Source organism: Hylaeus volcanicus, chromosome 5 (genome assembly GCF_026283585.1).
Source record: "Hylaeus volcanicus isolate JK05 chromosome 5, UHH_iyHylVolc1.0_haploid, whole genome shotgun sequence".
NCBI lineage: Eukaryota > Metazoa > Arthropoda > Insecta > Hymenoptera > Colletidae > Hylaeus > Hylaeus volcanicus.
In genome coordinates this window covers 12,235,020-12,249,715 of record NC_071980.1, presented here as the reverse complement: position 1 = coordinate 12,249,715, position 14,696 = coordinate 12,235,020, and the positions used below count along the sequence as shown (strand labels likewise).

General features: G+C 43.0%; 1 long non-coding RNA gene across 1 annotated transcript; it reads right to left on the bottom strand.

Annotated features, from left to right (window-relative positions):
- Positions 1 to 12,715: 12,715 nt before the first annotated feature.
- Positions 12,716 to 14,368, bottom strand: LOC128876168 (uncharacterized). Its single transcript, XR_008456960.1, has 2 exons — positions 14,276 to 14,368; positions 12,716 to 13,180 (listed from the first exon to the last, which is right to left on the bottom strand). It is a non-coding gene; the product is annotated as an uncharacterized LOC128876168 (long non-coding RNA).
- Between the last annotated feature and the right edge of the window lie 328 nt (positions 14,369 to 14,696).

Genomic DNA, 14,696 nt, shown 5'->3' with positions numbered 1-14,696 from the left:
CATATGTACATATGTATAGTCATCTGTTTGGACACATCTATTTGGAAGCATACAATACTGACACATGTAATCATTCCTATGAGTATTGAGACTCTTCGTGTCTACCGAAGAAATTTATCTAAAAACTTGTCTAAAAGAATTATCTTTCCATGTATACATATGTATGGTCATCTGTTTGGACACATCTATTTGGAAACATACAATACAGACACATACAATCATTCCTATGAGTATTCGTACCCGTTATGTCTATCGAAGAAATTTATCTAAAAATTTGTGTATAATAAAACATCTATTTGGAAACACCAAACTTATTATCTAATTTAGATAAAATACCTCAATAAACATATTTGTACGAATACTTGCGAGACTGACTGAATATGTATCTTTGCTTTTGTATGAAATAAATTGCTATTTATTATAAAAATATCTTTTACAATTAAAAAAAAACGTACAGTATTAAAACGAATCAGCATATACTCTGTATCGTTGCTATACCTCAAGTAAAAGGTATTGTCGTAATGAATAGCAATATATTTGATGTAAAAGCAAAGATGCATATTCAGTCAGTGTCACAAGTATTCGTACAAACATGTTTTACATATATATGTGTTACGGTATTAAAACGAAACAGCATGTACTCCGTATCGTTGCTATACCTCAAACAAAATAAACACTAGAAAACGTTTATCGCAAACGAAGACAAAATTTAAAATTCTCCATGATTCTTCAAAAATACCTCCACGGTACCCAGTCTCGCATAAAAATTGAAAATACCTGTTCATTTATATTCCAAGTCAAGTCATACAAGAAAACCATAATTTCTTCAAAGTTCTTTCCCGTGGCCGGTGTTCGCAATCGCCATTGTCCCCTGAAAGAGAGAGCCGCAAGACAGAAATTCGTCGCCTGAGGGGGGGCGTCCGCTCGGTCTTAACCGGGAGTATAATAGAAGTAGGAAGCGAAACGTCGAGGCGGCGTCGGCGAGCGTCGGTAAAAAAAATCGTCGAAGCACATTACACGAAATCACAATGTTTAATGAAAATTGCGGCCGCCGCGTTACACGAGGCAGCGGCGTACGACGGCGTTACGACCGGTACGTCGCGGCGGAGAGACGGCGACGACCGGCGTCGCATCGTGTAGCCACGGCTCCGACCGAATCGTGACGCGGCGAAGCGGTATTCAGATTGCGCTCTTAGCGGTTTCGTCGATTTTTTTCGCCGCGACAAAAGGGGGATTTCTGTAACCACTGGTCAGAAGCTGAGCGCTTCCGAGACCCGGCAAAAATGCGTGCGATCGTCGCAACGCCGACTGCTCTGTCTCTCGACTCGCTTCTCTCCGACGTTTTGCTAGATTTTTGGGTAGGTATAGTTCGAAGAGTTAGGTCGAGGGTGCGTCGAGATTGTTTTGGTGTTAAACAGAATGACGATATCGTAGTGGAAGATGGAATAATTACGTTGATTAGAGGAGGTGGTTGAAAAACAGGAGACGGTCTAAATACAGGGTCCTTGGTGAAAATTGCGGAAGGGGGTACACAGTCGCGAAAATGGGAGAAAAAGGCAGAAAGGAGCGAAGGAAGTTACGTCATTTATATACAACTACATCTTCGTAATTGGAGAGACGAGGAACAAATTAATTTATTAATCAAATTAATTCTCTGTTACAGTAATTGTCCACAAAACTCGTAATAGGAGTTGTTAACCCTTTGCACTCAAGAGGTAACTCTGAATCACCACTAGGTTTTCTTTAGGTTTAATTTCTTTGGAACTCGAAGTCCCAATAAAATGATTGTCGTTGTGGCAAAGGTGACCTGATTCCCAAATCTCAAATTAGAGATCTCATTTTCGAAGTCAATATAATCTTAGCATTCGTGACAATAGAATGCTAAGAAAGCATCTCGAGTTCCTGGCAGGTACAAGAAAAAAAGGCCTCGAGTGCAAAGGGTTAATAGCTGAGTGGATCAAACGTACTTGTTAGTTTTAGCGTTAAAACTGTCTTAAATTACGGTTCGCAATTGATTACAAGTGAGAATAGTGTGAAATGTCAATAATCATCATGACAGTCGTCAAGATAAATGAACCTCTCAAAGAGACTCGAGTTGCTTTTCGAGTCTTACTTCGGAATTAATTCCAAAGAAAGGATGACGAGTTCCCACTTTTCCTTTTACACACTATTTATTTACACCTTAAAGACGAAGAAAATATTTTTTTACTCGTTCTTATGTACGCATTAAAAATGGCCCAGGAGGTTATTGACAGGAGTGCCATTTCCGAGGAGTCGTCTGTATCGTGAGATGGCTACTTCGCAAACAAAGGCTTCCATGAAGAAATCTAGGAACGGAAAACAAGGTTCCCTGATTTTTTAGAAGTCTCATTGCTGTAACACTATTAATACAAAAATCTCCTTGTAAATAATGACCATAGAAAAAGACCCTCTATGAAGATATGTAAGAACGGTAAAGACGTTCCTTTTCTTCGGTTCGGTAATTGTCCAACTAGCCATTTCCCAGTTGCTCCAAAACAAACGACGTAAAAATGGTACTTTCAGCAACCACCGATGAAGCAAGAGGGAAAAATAAGGTTACCCCGGGTCTGTTTTCAGTTAATTAATACGATAAATTTCGCGTGGCGACAGGGTTGGCACGGAGGCGAATATAGGATGGCGAATCGAAGAGAGGAAGAAAAACCGGGGGAGTAGAGAGGAGAGGCACCCGAAGAGTATGCAGATGAATAGCTCGCAGAAACCGTGAGAGTCTACGGTTGCCCTATATATCGGGGAGCGGAGAGCTATGGAGAACTCGAGGCTGCCGGCGAGCGTTTTCTGCTCGCTCACGACTCTCGTGTGTTGTGTGTCGCCCGTCTTTTAAAACTCGAACTCGGTCGGTCTCTACTCTCTACGACGTCGCTGAGAGGCAAAGAGCCACCAGCTGCCGCGGGAGAGACCCGGGGACTTCTGGTGCACTCGCCTGCCATCGACGGGCTGCTCGCCACCGCGGCGGCCACGGAGGTGGAAAGATCGCATTGGACGGAGGAAGACTCGTGGCTGAGATTCGCCGTTTAAACCGTGAACTTTTGGCTCCTGGCTTCGTCCCGATGCCCAGTAATGACCCTCCGCGGTACGTTCCGTGTCTTGACACGCGCGTTCGAGTAATCAGTCGGTCGGCAAACTTAATTGATTAATGCCTCGTGCGCTCCACGAATCGTGTACTGTGTGATTTATCGGGGGGAACTCGGGCATGCAGGTTGCTCGGGGCTTTGGTCTTCTTTGAGAATTAATTCCATAGAATCGAACTCTAATTCTGACTTTTCTTTACCAGTTTGTATTTGGAGGTACTTTGAAAAATAGGAAAATTATTTTTACGTATATTATTAGGTTCATTAAATTCCTCACGAGCTTATCGAAGTGTGTCCTTCGAAAATTGAGTTTATCAATGCATTTCGTACTTGTCGAATGATAACCCTTGTGGTTTATCCTCGTGGGCGAACTCTAATTCTGCATTTTTTTTTTTTATTACAAATTTAAGTATACTTCGGAGAATAGATAACATTTTCTTGAAGTACACTCTTGCAAACTCTGAAAATGAAAATATCAAAGTTCCCCTAGACGTTATACTCCCAATCGCTAAAAGTTTCAAAAATTTGCAAAAATAGCAAAGTTAAATAATGCATAAGATAAATTACTGAAAGAATCGTGAGAAGAGTCGCGTTGACAATGTTTGCGGTCGCGAAAAATTGCTGTAGGCGATTTTGATCTGTCTCGAATGCTGTCAGATTATTTAAGGGAGACGCTGAATTAGAAATGCGACAACCAGTGTACGCGAAAGGAAATCGTTAATTTTCTCGCAAAGTGGTTAGTGTGAAATATTGACAGGGATCGTGTCATTGAGCTGCGATCTAAGAATTAATTCAAAACGAAGGATTACAATCGACAACCTAGGCTAATGGTTGGCAATTCGTCACTAATTATGCTTGATTTAAACAGAAACATTAATTTAAGTCGTTTGCTGTTAAATATATTTGATCGCGAGGAGTAAATTTTATTTTTAAAGTCCAGGCCTGTCTGTTCTATTTATTAATAAATTTAAATTCATTCACGAAAGTAGTTACGTGGATTATTACAGAAATTACAGAAATTCGTTTCTGAAACAAAAATAATCGGAGGTTCATTCTTTTGCAGTCCAGATTTTCGACTCGACGATGTCTGACTCGACATAGGACAGCGAAGGGTTGAATTAAAAGCACGAAGAATTAAATATCTCAAATTGTAATGAGAAAGATCTAAAAATTCTCGGTTACGTCGAGTTAGGGATAAAGTAAAGAGGGAACAGGAAGCTCGCGATTTATAAGTGGCATTACTTTCTTCCCGCGTCGTTCACACTTGCCGATAGTTAAATAGAATAGCGTTGAGCAACTGCCGCGATTCCATTTGGAACCGACACGACCGCGAGGAAGCGTTTCGGATCAACTTTTACGAGCGTCCCACGCACGCGACCCATCGCCAGGAAGCGACCATCGAGCTGGCACCAGAGCTGGGCCAGCCGACAGTCAAGGGTTAAAGGGTTACATCGCCGCGCAGAGGTCGACCAGGACTGCAAGAATCTAAAAATTACTTCGAATCGAGCAGAATATTTTACACTTTCAAAATTCAAAATACGACATTGTTCAAACGTGGAAACAGAATTGATACGGAAATTCGTTAGCAGTAAAGTGATGTGTTGAAAGACATGGAAGATCACCATGCAAACGTCGATGAAGACTGCAGGAAAATAAAAATTGCTGCCATAGGAAAAAATATTCCACACTTTCAAAATTCAATATATGACATTATTCAAACGTAGGAAGAGATTGATACAGCAGTAAAGTGAAGCGTTGATAGACATAGAAGATCGCCACGCTAAAGACTGCAGGAAAATAGAAATTGCTACCATAGGAAAAAATATTCTACACCTTCGAAATTTCATAAATATTATGATTCACACACGAAGACAGAATTCATCATCACACGAATCCTGTGTTGGCATAACTAGAGGATTGAAATTCGAACATTCTGAAGACTTACCAGAACTATGACACCATTAAGTATTAATGTCAGCCATGTTCCGAAATACTTTCTGTTTTAAGGGAGGGCGCCAAGGGACCGAAGTCAAATGCTATTATTTACAGTGCAACTATTTGTATATATATATTGCGAATAGGAACAAATATCGACACTTTGTTTACCAGTCTATTTAGAAACAGTTTACAACGTAAAAAGGGATTTTTGTATAGAAGACAAGCTTCGTCCTCCTTCTCGAATTGAGCAGCACGAATAGACAACCAACGTTTATTCAACAACCCAGTGAATAAATTTATGCAAGCAGACACTGGACTTAAAAAAGCCTACAGAGCGTCAAATGGGCATCGAAAACAAAAAGCACAAATACTCTCTACAACTTGCCATCAGCTCTTCCCAAACTTCCGAAACAAAGATCCACGGGGATCACTCGCAGCTAGCTGAAATATTCCCAGTCCCACTTGGCGCAGGACCGAGAGATACGTACGTGCATGTCCTTTAAAACTAGAACTCGGGCGACCTATACAGTTGGCCGTGCACGAAGTCAAAGAGTCAAGCTCGTCGGCACCTCTAAGAACGAGAATGGCCGGAGAGGCCGTGGAGAACGACGCTGGATGAGAAGAAAGAAGAAGCGGAGGAGGAAGACGAAGAAGAAGAGAAGCCGTGCCTAGCCGTACCTCGCCGTGCCGGTTAACCGTACCGATGAACTTTCGGGCTCCTGGCGCACGGCGATGAGTAGTGACCGTCGTCCAGCTATCGCTGGCACACGCTCGCGTGCGCATCCACACATCCAACTGGCGGATGTACAGACGTCCAGACGTGCAGCGGGCACCAACGTGCCGACCACCTACGACACAGGCTAAACCTTCACCGTAGGTGCACCGAGAGAGGTCGTGCCGAAGGTGGCCCAGCATCGAGGATCGTGCGAATGCGGCCTAAGAGGCCCGCGGAACGGTGAACAGAACTAGAGAGAGAGAGAGAGAGAGAAAGAAAGAAAGAGAGAGAGAGAAAGTGAGAGAGGGATGGAGGGGGCCGTGACGGATGGAAAAGAGGGGACCTTTTATAGACGTCGTTTGTAGGACTCGATATATCGGACGCGATTGACGATCGATCGGATGGCGTCGGTTTCGAGGGACGGGACTCCTTCTTGCCGATTAGCGGGCTAGGAACCTGACTGTTGGGGGACTTTCCAAGGGGACAGGGCGACAGACGAAGATTGGCGGCTGCCGACGTCTCTGGACTGACGATTCTCGAGGCGGCGACGCTTTCGCTAGATCTAGTTGCCAGGATGGAGTTCGGAGAATGCGGTTTAGTCGTTTTGTGGTGTTCGCTTGAGCCGCGGGGGTGGATTTGAGCAATCGGAGAGAGAAAATTGGAGATTTGGGGGGGTTCATTTTATTAGGATCCATTGGTCATTTTGTGATGATCTTGCTATAATTATGTAGCTTTGGAAGGACATCATATTGTAACATTAGTTGAGTGGAATCAACATGTTGAAAAAAAAACTTTGCAGTAACCAGTATGATAAAGGGGTGGGTTTAGCATTTGGAGAAAGAAGACTGAGGATTTGGAGGTTTTATTTTATTATGATCCTCTCGTTCTTCTGTGATGATGCTACTTGGCCTGGGTAGTTGTGCAAGGACATCATACCGTGACATTAATTCAGTCTTGCCATTTAATCTAAAATGGACCAGCGATATACTAGAATCTTCTACCATGATATTTCAACCCCTTCTAGCTTCTACTAAACTCATCCCCTGTAAAAAGGACGCAGTTGTGAAAGACCAAGCAAGGCGTTAAGAAGGAAACAGACTCGGCAAAAAGGACCTTGCACCAAACAGAGTGTTTACACTGGCCATAACAGTATCCCGAGCCGATTCGACTGGAATAAGGTGGCGAGCATGGGGAACGTGGTGGAAAAAGAGGAAACGCCCGGGGGGTTGGTTAGCGTGGCCAATCGATCAGCATTGGCGGTTTTTGCGCTACCCATATGTCATAGTCGGCCCGACCGTGAACATGCCGCGGCATAGAGAGGCCAGCTTGGACCGGTGTCCATTCATGATATGTGGGTAGAAATTTCGCTGGGTGGGCGACGGAACGTTTCCCATCTCGGTTTCGCAGCTTCTCCACCCTTCGCTCGACCTCGTTGCGGATTCAAATCAGGAAGACTCCTTCGTTCCCTTGGAACTCGACGCTGAGCACATCGGCGGTAATTGGATTCGAAGAAAACGTCGTAATTGGTCCATCTGATGTCTAAAAAACGGTTATGAGCACTTGAAGAAGCTTGGCAATTCTGAATTTTTGGGGAGAAGGGTGAGTGATATCGCAAAGAGATGTTGAAGCCCATGTGATAGTTGGATGAAGGTTGCTGTTTGGTATTATTGATCCGTGGCATTTCTCAATTTTGGGAAAAGGAAGACGAGTCGTACGGTGAAGAGATACTGAAGTCCATGTGATAGTAGGATACAAATTTGCTGTTTGGTGTTATTTTTCTTGGGTGGAACAGATTACGGTTTGAGATCTTCTAGTCACTTTAAGCAACTAGATTCCTCATTTTGAATAGCTTTCAATTGAAACCACAGTGAATACCCTGTTTTATACATTCTTCAACTACAACCCTACAAAAAGTGGTCTTCCCAAAGCAACATTCTTGAAATCACTGATCCCTTGAGCTGTTGATGTCCTATCCTAAACTTTCTTCATTTGAAACCCTCGAAGAAGAAATCTTCCCAAAGCAACATACTTGGAACCATCGATGCCTAGAACTGTTAATAAATAATCCTAAACATTCTTCAATTGAAACCCTCGAAGAAGAGATCTTCCCAAAGCAACATACTTGGAACCATTGATGCCTGGAACTGTTAATAAATAATCCTAAACATTCTTCAATTACAACCCCCAATATCTCTCCCAAAACCAACATTCTTCCATCCACTTATTCCTCATCTCAAAGATTCCTCAAAGAACCCTGCCAGCGTAGAAATCCACCTGTATCACGAAAACACCTCACGCTAATCCATTTCACCCAATTTTTCAAGATCTCAACCCAGCGATGCCAAACAATTTAATACTCCTGCAACTTCCCTGTCCTCCTTTTCCTCCTGGCCCAGCCTCCGGCCAAACTTCTTTCGAAAGCCCCCTCGCGGGGTTGAAAGGAGCCCCCTCTTCCCTCTGCATGTTAATCAGCCTACATAACATCGATCGTGGCCTCTGGATCACGGTTCGGCGGTATGGGGATCGCGGAGACGTGAGATCATCGGCCGCGAAATCGAAGACCGTCGCAATCTCGAATTCGACACCACGTGACGGGACAATGGCTAGAGAGAATGACGCGGAGACAACGGTGAAACGCGAGAGGGCAGAGAGGAGAGCCAGAAACCACGACTCTCGCGGCGGGACGAGGGGAGAGACGGACGGAGTACGTGGGTGCAGCTCGCGCACACCACTCCGCTAGAAAGTGTCCCAGACCGAAAGGAAAAAAAGAGTCCGGGTCAGTTTGAATAATTTTGACCACACCTCTCGTCAAAGCAATACACGAGCGTATGAATACATACATTTAAATGTACCCAGACGCCCGGGGAACTATTGTCCGAATTTTTAAGCAGCCTCGGAACCGACTCGACCTGGGACGCTCCTCTCCCGATGCCCGTGTCCTCCTGTGACCGATATTTCTCGCCTCACGCAACCACCTGACGGTTTTTTTCCAACCCTCCTCCTGAACTCGAGCTCCCCTCGCCCACCGTTACGTCGGTTACCCGCGACTAGGTTTTACCTGTTTCGTGAAAGATGCAAATTTATGCACAACAGAGTCCGGGGGAATGGGGCACCGTCCCTCTTTGGCGTCGAGAACTCGTCGACGGCGCCTACGAGCACCGGGGGTGATCTCTGGGTTTTCATTAAGGCGAACACTGCCGCAGGACGTTCGTCAGGTGAAAATCTGAATTCGACAACAACACCTGTTCCATGAATGTCACCCCTTTCCGGGGAGGAATTTCTTTGGGGGAATTATTTTGTATCGAAAGATAGCTTTTGCTTCTTTTTTTTTTAAATTGATTTTAGGAATGTCTCGAAGGGATTGTCCTGGGGAAGATTGTGGTGAGGTCGAGAAGGTTGAGAGTGGTTCAAAGTATGAAGTTAAGGAGATTCAAAATTCCAGACGCGACATTAATCAAACGTAGAAACATAATTATGTAGACATGTGGAATTTTCAACTTGTCAAGACGAGGATCTGTAAGATTATACAATTATAGAAGTGAGAAAGCATGGAAAGGTACTAGGTTGTCCCATAAGTTCTCGGACACTTAATGCTCGAATTTTTCACATTAAAATTCTTTATGACATTTGATCCAAATCGGAATTGAACAATTTGCAGAAAGATGGATGGAAACTATCTGAAGCAATGGCATTTTTTTTTTAAATAATTATTGTTAGATTATAATGTTATTATGAAATGATTCATTGGTAGCAAGTGTCCGAGAACTTATGGGACAACCTAGTAGTATCGTAGATTGTTAGAATCACCAAGTTGGAAAATGATAGAATTTTAGAATTTTTAAATTAAGGAAGCATCGAATTATCGCATTATTGAATTTCTGACCCATCACCCTGATCCACTCCCCATCAAAAATATTAAATCCACTGTAAGGAAAACACCATAATTTTCCCGAATCAGCCACGCCTCATTTCGCGGGAATTCTCGATCCGAAATACGTTTCCTCGTCGAACAGCTGGTTTCCAAAGCGACGTCCGACGAATCGCGGCCGGGGACAAATTTTTATCTCCCTATATGATTTCGGCGCAGCTACGATATCGGATCCCCGTACCGTTAAGAGCCCGGCTTAGCGTTCTACCGCGATTTGAATATCGGAGCGTATAGAGAACGAGACCAAGAGGGCCAGAGGGGCCGTCGATGGGGCACACGGTGCCCCGGCGAGCGTACGTGTGTGTACGTGAAGATCGATCGTGAAAGATCACCTCGTACGTTACCCGGAACGTAGCCTCTTCTCGCGGATTCGATCGTGCCACGAAGGAGAGTCCAGATCTCCCAATAATATCCTCTCGACCGCCATTAGACCGGACGATCACCACTTCCAGCGATTTTCGAACCAAGCCTTCGGGAATATCTCATATCTATAGATTTCGCCATGTACTTGGAGTTTTTTCGGAGGAATTGATACAGTTATCGTAATTGGTCGATATGAGGGCTGAAAAAAGGGTTCAAGTAGCTGAGAAAGCGTGAAAAATCTCAATTTTGGGAAAAGGACAAACCTATGTGTTCGTTAAATAAGAGTTTACTGTTTGGTGTTATTCTGTTTGGTGTTATTCTGTTTGGGAGTGTCAGGGTATAGTTCGAGATTTTTTGGTCACTTTTAGCAACTGAGGATTGTCTTATTAAGAAGATTTTTTTATTGAAACCTCCTTGTAACTGTTGATACCCTATTCTAAACATTCTTCAACTACAACCTTCCAAGAAGAGGTCTTCCCAAAACAGCATTTTTGGAACCATTGATGCCTTGAACTGTTGTAAATTTTACAACGTACATACTGTCCTAAATTTTCTTAATTTGGAACACTCCAAGAAGAGGTCTTCCGAAAGCAACATTCTTGGAACCATTGATGCCTTGAAGTGTTGATGCTCTGTCCTAAACATTCTTTAATGACAACTCCCCAAGAATAGCTCTTCTGAAAGCATCATTCTTGGAACCATCGATGCCTCGAATTATTGATACATTGTCCTAAACATTCTTCAATTGGAAACCCCCAAGAAGAGGTCCTCCCAAAGCAACATTCTTGGAAGCATAGATACCTTGACCTGTTGATACATTATCCTAAAGATTCTTGAATTGGATTGGAATTGAACATCATTCAATTGAAACCACCTTGCAAATGTTGATACCCTGTTCTAAACACTTTTCAACTACAACCCCCCCTGATGTGGTATTCCCAAAACAACATTCTTGGAACCATTGATGCCTTGAATTATTGATACATTATCCTAAACTTTCTTCAATTGGAATCTCCCAAGGAGAGATCTTCCCAAAGCAACAAACTTGGAACCATTGATGCCTTGAACTGTCGATACATTACCCTAAACATTCTTCAATTAGAGTACCAGGCTCAGACCGGCCTGTACGCGACCTGTGCGTTACTCGAAGAGACCTGTAATCGATAAGTGTCATGGCGATCCGTAGACAATGTTGAAGTAGGCTGACGTTTCCAGCTGAACGGTGTTTGAATTTTAATGGGACGAACTTGAGGAGCGTGTTCTTTGAGCCGAGGCGAGAGGAAGAGTTTGTGTAAACAGGTGGCGAAGTTTCTTAGGAAACTGTTTACAGTGATACAGGAAAAGAGGAACAATGAATTTAATTGATGGACTCGAATATGAAGTAGTGAACCTTGACTAAAATCCATATATTTCAAACATTTCTTTTTTCACATAACTCATTCGATGACAGTCGCAACACTCGACTGCACGACACTTACGGACTATTCACTGTATTCGCAATTGTAATCGTATGTTTCAAGACATTTTCTAATAGACTATTCTGTAATTATTCTATATTTTACACCAATAGAACAGTCACATTTAACAGTAAAGCTACCAAGCCTGTCAATTTGACCCATACACTTCTAATTTATTTTCACTTTTCATATACCTCATTCGATAACTGTCACAACACTCGTCTGTACGGCACTTATCGATAAGAATGTTTCAACATTGTGCCAAGACATTTCTGAATGTCTTCTCCTATAATTATTCAGTCATATCGAAAAATGAAACTCGTTCCACTCGAAACTTCTTAAATTTCCTTCTCTTCCTTCTTCCCATTTCTCCATAACAATTTTTCTTTTTCTGTCCACCGCGTCGTACGCGTTATTCAACCCATTATCCAACCCCTATTCAAATCTTCGCAATGCTTCCACTACGCGTCGCGATTCGAAAATTTCCCTGAATGGCGCAAGCGAGAATGGTCGATCGACTGGATTCGACGGAAGCGCGACACGAATCCCGAATAATATTTCCCGTTCCAGCGGTTATGCCGACTTTTACGGTCCCGTAGTCCCCGAAGACATTATCGGTGACATTTGTCCGCGCCGGACAAAACATGTTCCGGTCCGGTAGGATGACCCTACGCCGCGCCTTTTGTCGAGCGAAAGGTACCCAGCCGACCCGGCGTGTCTTTGTCATTATATAACGCCATTGTGGCCACACTTGCCCGGCGTGGAAGTCGACTATACCTTTGCATATTATTAAAATGACGATGATTGTCATTTTTCTCCCCTCGGCCTCCCTCGGCCCCTCCCAGCGGCGACCTCCTCCTCCTCCTCCTCCTCCTCCTCCACACTTCTCCGACGTCTTCTGCTCTTGGTCCCGTGTTCTCTGGCCCCCTTCTGGCCCCCAGACGCTCCTCGTGTACGACCACCAACACTTGACTTCGTTTGCATTCGTTTTGCGCGGGATTGGACCATTCGAATTATTTTCTGTTTGAAATTTAAATTTTAATTATTTTGGGGTCAAATTGTTTGATTTGTTAGGTGTTTATTGTATCGCATAAATACACTCATATTCGGGGTGAGTGTTTATAATTTTACTTTCGTTTAATAGGAGTATTACAGTGTTTTTACGCAGTTGTAGAATCACGGTCAGTCCTATAAATATTCGTACCTTCTATTAAACATTTTTGGAACAACCCGATATTATTTACGTTTATGTATCGTTAACAACGACAGGTAGCACTTGTAGACGAAGTATAGTCATTGGTTCGGTGACCGAACTTCGGTCAGGGTTCCCGCGGTGCATTCGACAAACGCCTGACCCACTTCAGCGTTCGAATATTCGTAAACAGACGAATTCGTCAAAGAATCCCAACCCTAATTTCGCGTCGGAGTAAGAGACGCCGCGTAGACGGAGAGAACCGCTCAGGAATTCCTTCTTGTCCCGTTTACCCTCTTCTTTCACTCCGCCTGTCTCTTATTTTCGCTCGTCCGTCGCTCGTCGTCTCTCCTTCCGCGACGTTTCCACCGTCGCTCACTCCTACGCTCGCCTCGCCTCTTTACCGCTTTTCGCGCCGATACGCTTCGTCCTCGTCCCCGCGATCGCGGCTGCAGCTTCCACGATCGCGGCGGCCTCCTGAAACGCACAATTCGAAACGAAATTCCACGGATTTATGTTGGATTTATGTTGGATTTAGGTAGGATCGCGCGGAATTGCGTAGTTATGGAATTGTAGAATCATCGAATTGGAGAATTGGAGAATTTTAGGTATGCAGAAGTTTCGAAATTGTCGAGGCGGAAAAGGATAGAATTATAGAAGTGACGAATTGTAGAATTGTAGAAGCACCGAATTTCGAAACTGTTGAGTTGGAAAATGATAGAAATATAGAGTTATGGAATTATGTTGACGTAGAATTGTAGAAGCGTCGAGTTTCGAAATTGTTGAGTTGGAAAATTGTTGAGTTGGAAAATTGTAGAATCATAAAGTTATGGAATTGAGTGGGGGCATAGAATTGAAGAGATATCGAGTCGTTGAATTGTGGAATTATGTAGAATCATGTCGGTCTATGTAGAATTGTGTAGTTATAGAATTGGAGTAGTGTCGAATTCTAGAGTTGTAGGAATACAGAGATTCGAAATTGTCGAGGTGGAAAATTATAAAATTATAGAGTTCTGTAATTATGTTGACGTAGAATTTGTGAAGTGTCGAATTGTAGAATTGTAGAAGTGCCGAGTTTCGAAATTGTTGAGTTGGAAAATTGTTGAATTATAGACTTACAGAATCGTCTACTCACGAAGTTAAAGGAGTATTAAATTGTCGAATTGTAGAATTATGTAGGACTATGTACAATTATGTAGAACCACGCACACTTAATACAATCGTACAGTTATAGAACTAAATAATTATTAAACTATTTCATTATAGAATTGTGACCATGTATAATTTGGAATCGTTGACTTCGAAAGTAGTAGAATTATATAGGTACAAAAGTGAAGTATCAAAGTGTCCAATTCTAATGCCATAGTAATGTAGAATTTTTTAATTGCCTAATTACTCAACTCTAGAATTCTAGAGTTACGCAGTCGCATCATACGGAATCATAGAATCATAGAGTCATAGAATTATGGAATCGCAAAACTATAAAACGCCGCCGATCGCAATGGTAACGTCTTCCTACGTGGAGTTAGGAAGGATACGCGCGCGCGTACGGAGACAATAATCGTAACTTACAAACGACGACGCTCGAAACGATCGAGCCAACGGAACGAAGAACCGGTGTACGCTACCAGGGGCCCGTGAGACACGCGAATCGTTGCCCATTCAGCATCCAGACCGAACGGATCGATGAATCGCGTCGGCGAGGACGCTTCCTTGCTTGATCGATCCTCTTCTGCGACTCGGAACAAAATTCATACGGATAAAGCGACATAAAACAGAATAACCAATAACCTTTTGTTTCGATAGATCCTCCATATGTCTCAAAGCTCATAGTGAATCAAAGTTCAGTTAGATAATTAAATAATTCAAACATTTATTAAAAAATACGAATAATAGACAATTGTAGAATATTAGACACCTTTTAAAACTCGTACAATGAAACACGCATATTCTCGAAATTTCGGAAATGGTCCCTATTCTGTTCTTGACGACG